Raw genomic sequence first — 14,697 nt, forward strand, 5'->3', positions numbered from 1 at the left:
TCCTTCCTAACTTTTACATGTTCCTATGACTATGAGATTATGCAACTCCCATTTACCGGAGGAACACTTTGTGTGCTACCAAACGTCACAACGTAACTGGGTGATTATAAAGGTGCTCTACAGGTGTCTCCGAAGGTACTTGTTGAGTTGGCGTATTTCGAGATTAGGATTTGTCACTCCGAATGTTGGAGAGGTATCTCTGGGCCCTCTCGGTAATTCACATCACTTAAGCCTTGCAAGCATTGCAACTAATGAGTTAGTTGCGAGATGATGTATTCCGGAACGAGTAAAGAGACTTGCCGGTAACGAGATTGAACTAGGTATTGGATACCGACAATCGAATCTCGGGCAAGTAACATACCGATGACAAAGGGAACAACGTATGTTGTTATGCGGTCTAACCGATAAAGATCTTCGTAGAATATGTAGGAACCAATATGGGCATCCAGGTCCCGCTATTGGTTATTGACCAGAGACGTGTCTCGGTCATGTCTACATTGTTCTCGAACCGTAGGGTCCGCACGCTTAAGGTTTTGATGACAGTTATATTATGAGTTTATGAGTTTTGATGTACCGAAGGAGTTCGGAGTCCCGGATGAGATCGGGGACATGACGAGGAGTCTCGAAATGGTCGAGACGTAAAGATCGATATATTGGACGACTATATTCAGAGTTCGAAAAGGTTCCGAGTGATTCGGGTATTTTTCGGAGTACCGGAGAGTTACGGGAATTCGCCGGGGAGAAGTATTGGGCCTTATTGGGCCCTGCGGGAAAGAGAGAGGGGCTGCCTAGGGCAGGCCGCGCCCCCCCCCCCCATGGCCTAGTCCGAATTGGACTAGGGGGAGGGGCCGCACCCCCTCCTTCCTTCCCTTCTCTCTTCCCCTTTCTTGTCTCCTACTCCTAATACATGGAAGGACTCCTAGTTGGACTAGGAAAGGGGGAATCCTACTCCCGGTGGGAGTAGGACTCCCCTAGGGCGCGCCATAGAGAGGGCCGGCCCTCCCCTCCTCCACTCCTTTATATACGGGGGCAGGGGGCACCCCATAGACACACAAGTTGATCTTCGTGATCGTTCCTTAGCCGTGTGCGGTGCCCCCTCCACGATATTACACCTCGGTCATATTGTAGCGGTGCTTAGGCGAAGCCCTGTGACAGTTGAACATCAAGATCGTCACTACACCGTCGTGCTGACGGAACTCCTCCCCGAACCTCTGCTGGATCGGAGCCCGGGGTGCGTCATCGAGCTGTACGTGTGTCAAGAACTCAGAGGTGCTGGAGTAACGGTGCTTGGATCGGTCGGACCGGGAAGACGTACGACTACTTCCTCTATGTTGCGTCAACGCTTCCGCTTCGGTCTACGAGGGTACGTAGACAACACTCTCCCCTCACGTTGCTATGCATCACCATGATCTTGCGTGTGCGTAGGAATTTTTTTGAAATTACTACGTTCCCCAACAGTGGTATCCGAGCCTAGGTTTTATGGTTTGATGTTATATGCACGAGTAGAACACAAGTGAGTTGTGGGCGATATAAGTCATACTGCTTACCAGCATGTCATACTTTGGTTCAGCGGTATTGTTGGATGAAGCGGCCCGGACCGACATTACGCGTACGCTTACGCGAGACTGGTTTTACCGCCATGCTTTGCACACAGGTGACTAGCGGGTGTCAGTTTCTGCAACTTTAGTTGAACCGAGTGTGGCTACGCCCGGTCCTTGCGAAGGTTAAAACAGCATCAACTTGACAAACTATCGTTGTGGTTTTGATGCGTAGGTGAGATTGATTCTTGCTTAAGCCCGTAGCAGCCACGTAAAACTTGCAACAACAAAGTAGCGGACGTCTAACTTGTTTTTGCAGGGCATGTTGTGATGTGATATGGCCAAGACATGATGCTATATTTTATTGTATGAGATGATCATGTTTTGTAACCAAAGTTATCGGCAACTGGCAGGAGCCATATGGTTGTCGCTTTATTGTATGAAATGCAAATTCCCTGTAATTGCTTTACTTGATCACTAAGCGGTAGCAATAGTCGTAGAAGCAATAGATGGCGTAAACGACAATGATGCTACGATGGAGATCAAGGTGTCGCGCCGGTGACGATGGTGATCATGATGGTGCTTCGGAGATGGAGATCACAAGCACAAGATGATGATGGCCATATCATATCACTTATATTGATTGCATGTGATGTTTATCCTTTATGCATCTTATCTTGCTTTGTTGACGGTAGCATTTTAAGATGATCTCTCACTAAAAATTATCAAGAAGTGTTCTCCCTGAGTATGCACCATTGCCAAAGTTCGTCGTGCCCAGACACCACGTGATGATCGGGTGTGATAAGCTCTACGTCCATCTACAACGGGTGCAAGCTAGTTTTGCACACGCGGAATACTCAGGTTAAACTTGATGAGCCTAGCATATGCAGATATGGCCTCGGAGCACGGAGACCGAAAGGTCGAGCGTGAATCATATAGTAGATATGATCAACATAGTGATGTTCACCATTGAAAACTACTCCATCTCACGTGATGATCGGTTATGGTTTAGTTGATTTGGATCACGTGATCACTTAGATGACTAGAGAGATGTCTGTCTAAGTGGGAGTTCTTAAGTAATATGATTAATTGAACTTAAATTTATCATGAACTTAGTCCTGGTAGTATTTTGCAAATTATGTTGTAAGATCAATAGCTTGCGTTGTTGCTTTCATATGTTTATTTTGATATGTTCCTAGAGAAAATTGTGTTGAAAAATGTTAGTAGCAATGATGCGGATTGGATCCGCGATCTGAGGTTTATCCTCAATGCTGCACAGAAGAATTATGTCCTTAATGCACCGCTAGGTGACAGACCTATTGCAGGAGCAGATGCAGACGTTATGAACGTTTGGCTAGCTCAATATGATGACTACTTGATAGTTTTGTGCACCATGCTTTATGGCTTAGAATCGGGACTTCAAAGATGTTATGAACATCATGGACCATATGAGATGTTCCAGGAATTGAAGTTAATATTTCAAGAAATACCCGTGTTGAGAGATATGAAGTCTCCAACAAGTTCTATAGCTAAAAGATGGAGGAGAATCGCTCAACTAGTGAACATGTGCTCAGATTGTCTGGGTACTACAATCGCTTGAATCAAGTGGGAGTTAATCTTCTAGATAAGATAGTGATTGACAGAATTCTCTAGTCACCATCACCAAGTTAGTAGAACTTCGTGATGAACTATAGTATGCAAGGGATGACGAAAATGATTCCCGATCTCTTCATGATGTTGAAATCGACGAAGGTAGAAATCAAGAAAGAGCATCAAGTGTTGATGGTCAACAAGACCACTAGTTTCAAGAAAAAGGGCAAAGGGAAGAAGAAGGGGAACTTCAAGAAGAACAGCAAACAAGTTGCTGCTCAAGAGAAGAAACCCAAGTCTGGACCTAAGCCTGAAACTGAGTGCTTCTACTGCAAGCAGACTGGTCACTGGAAGCGGAACTGCCCTAAATATTTGGTGGATAAGAAGGATGGCAAAGTGAAAAAGGGTATATTTGATATACAGGTGTTTGATGTGTGCTTTACTAGTGTTTATAGAAACCCCTCGGTATTTGGTACTGGTTCAGTTGCTAAGAGTAGTAACTCGAAACGGGACTTGCAGAATAAACAGAAACTAGTTAAGGGTGAAGTGACGATGTGTGTTGAAAGTAGTTCCAAGATTGATATGATCATCATCGCACACTCCCTATACTTTCGGATTAGTGTTAAACCTAAATAAATGTTATTTGGCGTTTGCGTTGAGCATGAATATGATTTGATCATGTTTATTGCAATACGGTTATTCATTTAAAATCAGAGAATAATTGTTGTTCTATTTAAATGAATAAAACCTTCAATGGTCATACACCCAACGAAAATAGTTTGTTGGCTCTCGATCATAGTGATGCACATATTCATAATATTGATGCCAAAAGATGCAAAGTTAATAATGATAGTGCAACTTATTTGTGGCACTGCCGTTTAGGTCATATCGGTGTAAAGCGCATGAAGAAGCTCCATACTAATGGACTTTTGGAAACACTTGATTATGAATCACTTGGTACTTGCGAACCGTGCCTCATGGGCAAGATGACTAAAACGCCGTTCTCCGGTACTATGGAGAGAGCAACAGATTTGTTGGAAATCATACATACAGATGTATGTGGTCCGATGAATGTTGAGGCTCGTGGCGGATATCGTTACTTTCTGACCTTCACAAGATGATTTGAGCAGATATGGGTATATCTACTTGATGAAACATAAGTCTGAAATAGTTGAAAGGTTCAAAGGATTTCAGAGTGAAGTGGAAAAATCATCGTAACAATAAAAATAAAGTTTCTACGATCTGATCGCGGAGACAAATATTTGAGTTATGAGTTTGGTCTTCAATTAAAACAATGTGGAATAGTTTCACAAATTCATGCCACCTGGAACACCACATCATAATGGTGTGTCCGAACGTCATAACCGTACTTTATTGGATATAGTACAATCTATGATGTTTTTACCGATTTACCAATATCATTTTGGGATCATGCATTAGAGACAACTACATTCACGTTAAATAGGGCACCATCTAAATCCGTTGAGACGACACTATATGAACTGTGGTTTAGCAAGAAACCAAAGTTGTCGTTTCTTAAAGTTTGGGGCTGCGATGCTTATGTGAAAAAGTTTCATCCTGATAAGCTCAAACCCAAATCGGAGAAGTGCGTCTTCATAGAATACCCAAAGGAAATTGTTGGGTACACCTTCTATCACAGATCCGAAGGCAAAACATTCGTTGCTAATAATGGATCCTTTCTAGAGAAGGAGTTTCTCTCGAAAGAAGTGAGTGGGAGGAAAGTAGAACTTGATGAGGTAACTGTACCTGTTCCCTTATTGGAAAGTAGTTCATCACAGAAATCTGTTCTTGTGACTACTATACCAATTAGTGAGGAAGCTAATGATGATGATCATGTAACTTCAGATCAAGTTACTACCGAACCTCGTAGGTAAAACGGAGTGAGATCCGCACCAGAGTGGTACGGTAATCCTGTTCTGGAGGTCATGTTACTTGACCATGACAAACCTACGAACTATGAGGAAGCGATGATGAGCCCAGATTCCGCGAAATGGCTTGAGGCCATGAAATCTGAGATGAGATCCATGTATGAGAACAAAGTGTGGACTTTGGTGGAGTTGCCCGATGATCGGCAAGCCATAGAAAATAAATGGATCTTCAAGAGGAAGACGGACGCTGATAGTAGTGTTACTATCTACAAAGCTAGACTTGTCGAAAAAGGTTTTTGACAAAGTTCAAGATGTTGAATACAATGAGATTTTCTCACTCGTATCGATGCTTAAAAGTCTGTCCGAATCATGTTAGCAATTGCCACATTTTTTGAAATCTGGCAAAAGGATGTCAAAACTGCATTTCTTAATGGGTTTATTAAAGAAGAGTTGTATATGATGCAACCAGAAGGTTTTGTCAATCCTAAAGGTGCTAACAAAATGTGCAAGCTCCAGCGATCCATCTATGGACTGGTGCAAGCATCTCGGAGTTGGAATATACGCTTTGATAAGTTGATCAAAGCATATAGTTTATACAGACTTGCAGTGAAGCCTGTATTTACTAGAAAGTGAGTGGGAGTACTACAGCATTTCTGATAAGTATATGTGAATGACATATTGTAGATCAGAAATAATGTAGAATTATTCTGCAAAGCATAAAGGAGTGTTTGAAAGGAGTTTTTCAAAGAAAGACCTCGGTGAAGCTGCTTACATATTGAGCATCAAGATCTATAGAGATAGATCAAGACGCTTGATAAGTTTTTTCAATGAGTACATACCTTGACAAGATTTTGAAGTAGTTCAAAATGGAATAGTCAAAGAAAGAGTTCTTGCCTGTGTTACAAGGTGTGAAATTGAGTAAGACTCAAAACCCGACCACGGCAGAAGATAGAAAGAGAATGAAAGTTATTCCCTATGCCTTCGCCATAGGTTCTATAAAGTATGCCATGCTGTGTACTAGATCTATTGTATACCCTGCACTGAGTTTGGCAAGGGAGTACAATAGTGATCTAGGAGTAGATCACTGGACAGCGGTCAAAATTATCCTTAGTGGAATAAGGATATGTTTCTCGATTATGGAAGTGACAAAAGGTTCGTCGTAAAGGGTTACGTCGATGCAAGTTTTGACACCGATCTGGATGACTCTAAGTCTCGATCTAGATACATAATGAAAGTGGGAGCAATTAGCTAGAGTAGCTCCGTGCAGAGCATTGTAGACATAGAAAATTGCAAAATACATAACGGATCTGAATGTGAAAGACCCGTTGACTAAGATTCTCTCACAAGCAAAACATGATCACACCTTAGTACTCTTTGGGTGTTAATCACATAGCGATGTGAACTAGATTATTGACTCTAGTAAACCCTTTGGGTGTTGGTCACATGATGATGTGAACTATGGGTGTTAATCATATACAGATATGATTATTGGTGTTAAATCACATGGCGATGTGAACTAGATTATTGACTCTAGTGCAAGTGGGAGACTGAAGGAAATATGCCCTAGAGGCAATAATAAAGTTATTATTTATTTCCTTATATCATGATAAATGTTTATTATTCATGCTAGAATTGTATTAACCGGAAACATAATACATGTGTGAATATATAGACAAACAGAGTGTCACTAGTATGCCTCTACTTGACTAGCTTGTTAATCAAAGATGGTTATGTTTCCTAACCATGAACAAGGAGTTGTTATTTGATTAATGAGATCACATCATTAGTTGAATGATCTGATTGACATGACCCATTCCGTTAGCTTAGCACCCGATCGTTTAGTATGTTGCTATTGCTTCCTTCATAACTTATACATGTTCCTATAACTATGAGATTATGCAACTCCCGTTTACTGGAGGAACACTTTGTGTGCTACCAAACGTCACAACGTAACTGGGTGATTATAAAGGTGCTCTACAGGTGTCTCCGAAGGTACTTGTTGAGTTGGCGTATTCCGAGATTAGGATTTGTCACTCCGAATGTCGGAGAGGTATCTCTGGGCCCTCTCGGTAATGCACATCACTTAAGCCTTGCAAGCATTGCAACTAATGAGTTAGTTGCGAGATGATGTATTACGGAACGAGTAAAGAGACTTGCCGGTAACGAGATTGAACTAGGTATTGGATACCGACGATCGAATCTCGGGCAAGTAACATACCGATGACAAAGGGAACAACGTATGTTGTTATGCGCTCTGACCGATAAAGATCTTCGTAGAATATGTAGGAACCAATATGGGCATCCAGGTCCCGCTATTGGTTATTGACCGGAGACGTGTCTCGGTCATGTCTACATTGTTCTCGAACCGTAGGGTCCGCACGCTTAAGGTTTCGATGACAGTTATATTATGAGTTTATGAGTTTTGATGTACCGAAGGAGTTCAGAGTCCCGGATGAGATCGGGGACATGACGAGGAGTCTCGAAATGGTCGAGACGTAAAGATCGATATATTGGACGACTATATTCAGAGTTCGGAAAGGTTCCGAGTGATTCGGGTATTTTTCGGAGTATCGGAGAGTTACGGGAATTCGCCGGGGAGAAGTATTGGGCCTTATTGGGCCCTGCGGGAAAGAGAGAGGGGCTGCCTAGGGCAGGCCGCGCGCCCCCCCATGGCCTAGTCCGAATTGGACTAGGGGGAGGGGCCGCACCCCCTCCTTCCTTCCCTTCTCTCTTCCCCTTCCTTGTCTCCTACTCCTAATACATGGAAGGACTCCTAGTTGGACTAGGAAAGGGGGAATCCTACTCCCGGTGGGAGTAGGACTCCCCTAGGGCGCGCCATAGAGTGGGCCGGCCCTCCCCTCCTCCACTCCTTTATATACGGGGGCAGGGAGCACCCCATAGACACACAAGTTGATCTTCGTGATCGTTCCTTAGCCGTGTGCGGTGCCCCCTCCACGATATTACACCTCGGTCATATTGTGGCGGTGCTTAGGCGAAGCCCTACGACAGTTGAACATCAAGATCGTCACTACGCCATCGTGCTGACGGAACTCCTCCCCGAACCTCTGCTGGATCGGAGCCCGGGGTGCGTCATCGAGTTGTACGTGTGTCAAGAACTCGGAGGTGCCGGAGTAACGGTGCTTGGATCGGTCGGACCGGGAAGACGTATGACTACTTCCTCTACGTTGCGTCAATGCTTCCGCTTCGGTCTACGAGGGTACGTAGACAACACTCTCCCCTCTCGTTGCTATGCATCACCATGATCTTGCATGTGCGTAGGAAATTTTTTGAAATTACTACGTTCCCCAACATCCAATTAGGTTGTGGAGATCGCCCCGGGCAATTTGACGGGTTCCAGTGACCGCCCCCAAGGGTTGCCAAAGTGTACGGGTTCGGTGAGCGCCCCATCACATCATCTTGCATTGTGCGAGGGCGTGAGGAGATTATGGTGGCCCTAGTGGCTTCTTGGGGAGCATTGTGCCTCCACACCGCTCCAAACGGAGATTAGCATCCGCAAGGGTGTGAACTTCGGGATACATCGTCGTCTCCGCGTGCCTCGGTTATCTCTTACCCGAGCCCTTTACTTATGCACTTTACTTTGTGATAGCCATATTGTTCTTTGTCATATATCTTGCTATCACATAGTTGCTTATCTTGCTTAGCATAAGTTGTTGGTGCACATAGGTGAGCCTAGTTGTTTTAGGTTTTGTGCTTGATAAATTAACCGTTAGGTTTTTTCAGCATTTGTTCAAGCCTAAACCATAATTATTTTAAAGCGCCTATTCACCCCCCTCTAGGCGACATCCACGATCTTTCAATTGGTATCAGAGCCTCGTCTCTCTTTGTTGGGCTTAACCGCCTAGAGAGTAAAGATGTCTACTAGAGGATTAGGATTCTCTGACACTCTTAGTTTCGATGGCACAAATTTTGATGTTTGGGTAATTCGCATGCTTAATCTCTTTAGGGTCATGGACCCAAATTTAGAGAGAATTGTAGATATGGGTTTTTCTCCTCCAAAGGATCCCCAAAGATTATCTTTAGAGGATGAGAAAAACTCTTATCTAAATGCTCAAGCCTCTAATGTGCTTTTCGATGCTTTGAGCAATGTAGTTATATTTCAACTCATGCCATTCCAGGATGCTCATGAGTTATGGACAAAGCTTCAAGATAAATATGGTGTGTCCAAGATTTGTGGGGATGGTTGTTCTCCCTCCACCTCCGGTCATATAGTCTTCTCAACTTCTTCTACTTCACCTACATGTGGTTTGCCACAAGGTAATGATATGGTGAGTAGTGTTGGTCATTGCAATGATGATAGTATGCTGATTGTGGATGATCCTTCATCACTATATTATTGCAATGCTCCCTCTTTGGGCTTTAACACTTCGAGCACTCCAAATGTTTTACATGCTTGTGTTGATAGTCCTTGCATATCATGTAGAAATTGCTTGACTAAATATCATGATGATATGCTTGCTATGTCTTGTTGCCATGATAAAAATGCATCTATTTCCTCGAATTGTTGTGCTAACAATGTAGAGGAAACCGAACACTCCATGGAACAAGATGTGGTGCTTAATGGTGCCTCAAGGGATCCTACATCATCATCTATTGCGTTTTGCCTTATGGCTAAGGCGTCAAAGGTATCTCCTACTTTGTACCCCCAATATGTCTCTTGATGATGATGTTGATGCTAATGATGATGAGGATAATGATGAAGAGAATGATAATGTTGCCTCCTTAAAAATTAAGGGGGGAATGGTTTTTAAAGCTCTTCATAAAAATAAAATTGCTCGTTCCAACTTCATGGAAATTATGTCCATTGCTATTGAGAGCAAGAAATATATTGATGAGTTGGAATCTCGTCTTGAGGAGCATGAGGTCACCATTGATAAAATGGAAGGTCATGGGTGTGATTACGCTAATGAGATTGTGGACCTCTCTCAAGCTATTGAACTTGAACGAACCACCAAGGAATCTCTTGAGGAGACTTTTGCTCTAGAATTGTCTAGAGTGAAGGAATCTACTGATAGAGCCCTTGAGGTGGCCAATGTTTTTGAAACTAAAAATGCTAAGCTTGAAGTTGCTCATGCTAGACTCCTTGAGGATTTTGAGCACCTCGAAAATGGATCAAGGGTCATCAAGGGTGAGCTCATCAAACTCACCGAGTCTCATGCCCAACTTGAAGCTTCTTATTTAAAAGAGCTTGCCAAGTTTCCTTCTCCTCTTGTTGTTAATGATGATGCTTGTGCTACTAATTCTATTACTTGTGAAGCATCCATTTTGAAGGAGAATGTTGAGCTACAGGCTCAACTTGAGGTGCTATCTAGCAATTATGGGAAATTGGAAGAAAGTCATGAAAAGCTCTCAAGCTCTCATGATGATCTTCTAGTATCCCATAGTGTGCTAAGGATATCTCATGAGGCCATGATTGCTAAGGTAACATCTAGTGAGCCTCATGTGGATACTAGCACTACTTCTAGTCAAAATAGTATATTGCCATGTGCTAGTCCTTGTAATTCATCTACTCACAATGTTGGTACATCTTGTGATGAATTGCTTTCCTTGCCTTGTTGCTCTAACGATGAAGCTTATACTTCCTCTAGTACTTGTGTTGAGACTAACCATGTAGAGGAAATCAAAGAGCTCAAGGCCCAAGTCACTTCTTTGAAGAAAGACTTGGAAAAGTGTCATGAAGGGAAGGCCACACTCAACAATATCTTGAGTGTGCAAAAATCCCCCAATGAAAAAGGTGGACTTGGATTCAACTCCAACAAGATGAAGAAGTCCAAGTTGAACAAGAAGAAGGGCCAAGAACAAGTCAAGAATTCGGCCAAGATTGTTTGCTTCAAGTGCAAAGTCGAAGGGCATCATGTTAGATCTTGCCCATTGAAGAAGAAGCCCATTAGTGACAAGCAACAAGGGAAGCGGCCACAAGTTCACTTTCATGCTCAACTTCAAGTTGAAGAAGGGCCTCTTCCCAAGAAAACTCGAGCTAATGCTTCTCAAGTTGAGAAATCAAGTGAGAAGAAAGTAAAGAGTAGACGTTGCTACTTATGTCGTGAGAAAGGCCATGTCGCTTCTTCATGCACTAGTGGTAACTTATCCAACCCAACCACTATTGATGATATCTATTCTCTTGGGAAGGATAAGGTTGGCAATGTGTTTTCCAAGTTTGTTGGTACTCAAAGTGGTGTCAAGAAAAGAACCATTTGGGTTGCCAAGCCTATTGTGACTAGCCTCTTAGGACCCAACTTGGTTGGGAACCAACAATCTCAAACTTGATCAATAGGTGTTGTTGGAGGGCATTGGAGACTTGGCTACATTATGAAGAATTAAGGGGACTTAATCATTCTAATTGTCTCAAGCCAAGTCAATTGGATTATCAAGTTTCTATCTTATATCCAATGTGCCTCCTTGCGGTAACTTGTACTTAAATTGTTTACGTTGAAAGTTACTTTCCCCCATGCATGTGTTGGTTTTGTTCCTTGCATGTGTTTGTATATGTTGTGCTTCCAACTTGCTTATCTTGAGCAATCAAGTATTTGTGTATTGGTTTGCACATCATGTACGTGTGTGTCGTGCGTTGAGCCTTTTTGCTTCTTGTGTGTATCCTAGTTGGCTCGTGTGAGAGATTAATGGAACATCCCATGTTTGGGGAGTGATGTGCTTTGTGCACCTCACAATCCTATAAATGTGTGTACATGAGGAATACCATCTAGTATTGATATTTCAAGATTATCTAGTCGCTTGGTGATATATCTCTCATGAGAAATTCAAATTCTAAAAATTCCATTGATTATCTCGTGTTGGATCCTCTTATTGCCTCTTGTTAAGTTCTTATTGGTATCACATTACGGGGGAGTAATATGCTATGTGCATATTACAAGCCTAGAAAATGTGTACATTTGAGATAGTGTCTCCTAGAATTGATATTGTAAATTATATTGTTCCTAGGTGACATGTTAGCTCTACAAGTGGCAATTTGCTTGTGTTTGTTGTGAAGATGATGTTGGATGTCCTTGTTATCTACAACCGGGATTTATTTTCAAATACTTCTTGTCTTTGACAATTGGTAGTCTCTTATGTGTGGTAGAATTTGTTGATCATCTTTACTTTGGTTTTGTTCTTTATTTGCCTTTTCTCTTGCCAAGGTTTGTGTCAACTCCCATTGTCTTCCCTACCACTTGTGGATCTTGTTTATTTCTTGTTCCTGTCTAGTGTTTTTTAGATATAGTGAAAGTGGTGATCCCACCTTGTGCATTTTGTATTCAAATGCAAATCCTATATAATACACAACTCATGGGGGAGCTATCCTATTTTCTTTAGAACACTCTTCTTGTGATCCTTATCAAGTGTGTTTTGGTGGAAGGCAAGCCATTTCTTTTTGGTACTTTGTGCCATCATGAAACTTTGTTGAGAGCTTGGTTTGTTTGGAACCATCCTCTCTTTGGGAGTTTGACATCTTTAGTTTAGTGTGTATCAATGGATATCTCATTCCTTGATGTATCTTTAATGATATCTTCCAAGTGATGATTTATCCATTTGGTATCCTTTTCACTTGGCATTTCTTTGTCTTTTGGTTTCGGGTTTTGAAAATCTTGAGCATGCATGTTTGCTTCATGTATTTTATTTGGCTTGCTTTCTTTCTTTAACTCAATATATAGGGGAAACTCCACCTAGTCTCAATTTGGATGAGATGTGCATGAAATTCATTTTCATATCTATATGCACATATTTATGTGGAGTTTGTCCTATGTATTGGTGTTTCTAACTATTTGGTCCCGATGAGTTTGGGTACCGTTTAGTTTGTGTTGTTCTTCTAGGAACATTTGGAGATGCATTGGAGGCTCGGCTCACTCACAAGGAAGGTGTCGTCACTATGTGCTCATTGGAGTCAAGCTAGGATGATCAATGAACTACTATCTACCTTCACTTGGTATCTACTACATCCTTCCAATGATATCTCGGTAACAAGTATCTCTTCATGCATTCTTTTCTTGCATTCAACCTTGTGTAGGTTGCATCTTAGCATGATTTTCATTCCATCTTGTGATACTTGTTTCCTTTCTCAAAGCATCTCAACGATGATCTCATGTTGCTAGTTGTGATGTCTTTGATGGGTGTGTGGTAGGAATTCATTTTTATACTGTAAGACCATATCTAGCCATGTGCTATGCTTCCAAGCAAATATCTAATTGGTATATGTATGACTTCCTTTTGGATATCATGTTCCTTCGTGTTATAACTATTTCGGGTGTACATCCTTTTTTGTAGATACATATATCATCATGATTTCGTCTACCTAGAATCTTATACACTTGAGAGAAGTTGCATATCTAGATGATATCCTTTCTTTCACGTCCACCTTGTCTTTCTTATGTTATTTCTTTGGTGGCTCCATGAAAGCTTTTGCCTTGAGCGCGTGTCTTCTATCGTTGCATCTTGATGCGCTCTTGTGTGGTGAAGATTATTTTCCTCATGCTTATCTTTACGAGGTTTTTGCCATCTTAATTGGTATCCCTCGTCTTGATGGGCCTTTCATCTTCTATCTTCACCGCGGGTTGTCACAAGCATAGGTTCTCTATATGCTTATTAGTAAGCTTGTGAACCCATTTGCTAGTTGTGCGTGGAAATGATAGGCCTTGCACCATGTGCCTCATTCTTTCAAGACTTTATTGATGCTTAATGCTCTTCTGTACATTAGTCTTCTCAAGTGCATTGCCTTGACTCACACACATCTTTTCGGTTGAGCCCACTCTTAAGTTGCCTCTCTTACTTGTTGCTCAACCATGTGTTTGTTGCAAGTACTAGGCTTAGTTTCCTATATGCTCTATTCACTTGTTGTAAGTTTCTATTGATTTTGGGGGAGCTATGATCCTATTTTGTGCACTTTGTATCCAAATAAAAAAAATCTTGATGTGCACAAATCATGGGGAGCTTCTCTAGTTTCTTTAGAACACTGCTCTGCTCTTATCATAATATCCTTTATTCATGTGGCTCGTAGGATCATTGGCCTAGTTTCTTCAATTGGTATCTTTTGATAGCTTGCTTCAATTGGTATCTTTTGATTGCTTGTTTCTCTCTTTGTTATGTCTTTGTGGCATATCTTCCTTTTGCAATCTTTGGGCCTCAATATAGTTTGTATTCCTCCAAGTATTTATCGTTGGATATGTGTATTGCATTCACTCTCTTGTTGAGAAATACACAATTTATGGAGGAACAAATTTTATATTGGCCTTCTAAGCTTTTAGCCCATTTTGGCAATCGATGCCAATGGGGGAGAAGTTTCAGAGAGTTTTGTGAAGAAGTTTAGAGAGTTGTCTCCTCTTGCTTTGGTTTTGTTCCTTAGCATTTGCATCTCATTCGCATGCACTATTGGTTGTTGCATTGCATGGTGATGCATAATTCCTTATATAAACTCTCTTGAAAGTGATTCTCATCAATTACCAAAATGGGGGAGATTGAAAGAACATGCGACGCCCCCATGTTTGGTTTTGGTAATTGATGACAATCTCTATGGACTAATGGTTGCCTTGAGTTATATTTGAAGGTTTTGTCCATAGGCTTTTCTTGAAGTCCATGTGTTGGTTTCAAGGAGTTTATGAGTTGACCAAGGTGCTATTAAGGAATTATCCAAAGATTGGTCATGTGAGTGTTGAGCTTATTGCAAGCATGTC

Source organism: Triticum aestivum, chromosome 6B, assembly GCF_018294505.1.
Source record: "Triticum aestivum cultivar Chinese Spring chromosome 6B, IWGSC CS RefSeq v2.1, whole genome shotgun sequence".
NCBI classification, from domain to species: domain Eukaryota; kingdom Viridiplantae; phylum Streptophyta; class Magnoliopsida; order Poales; family Poaceae; genus Triticum; species Triticum aestivum.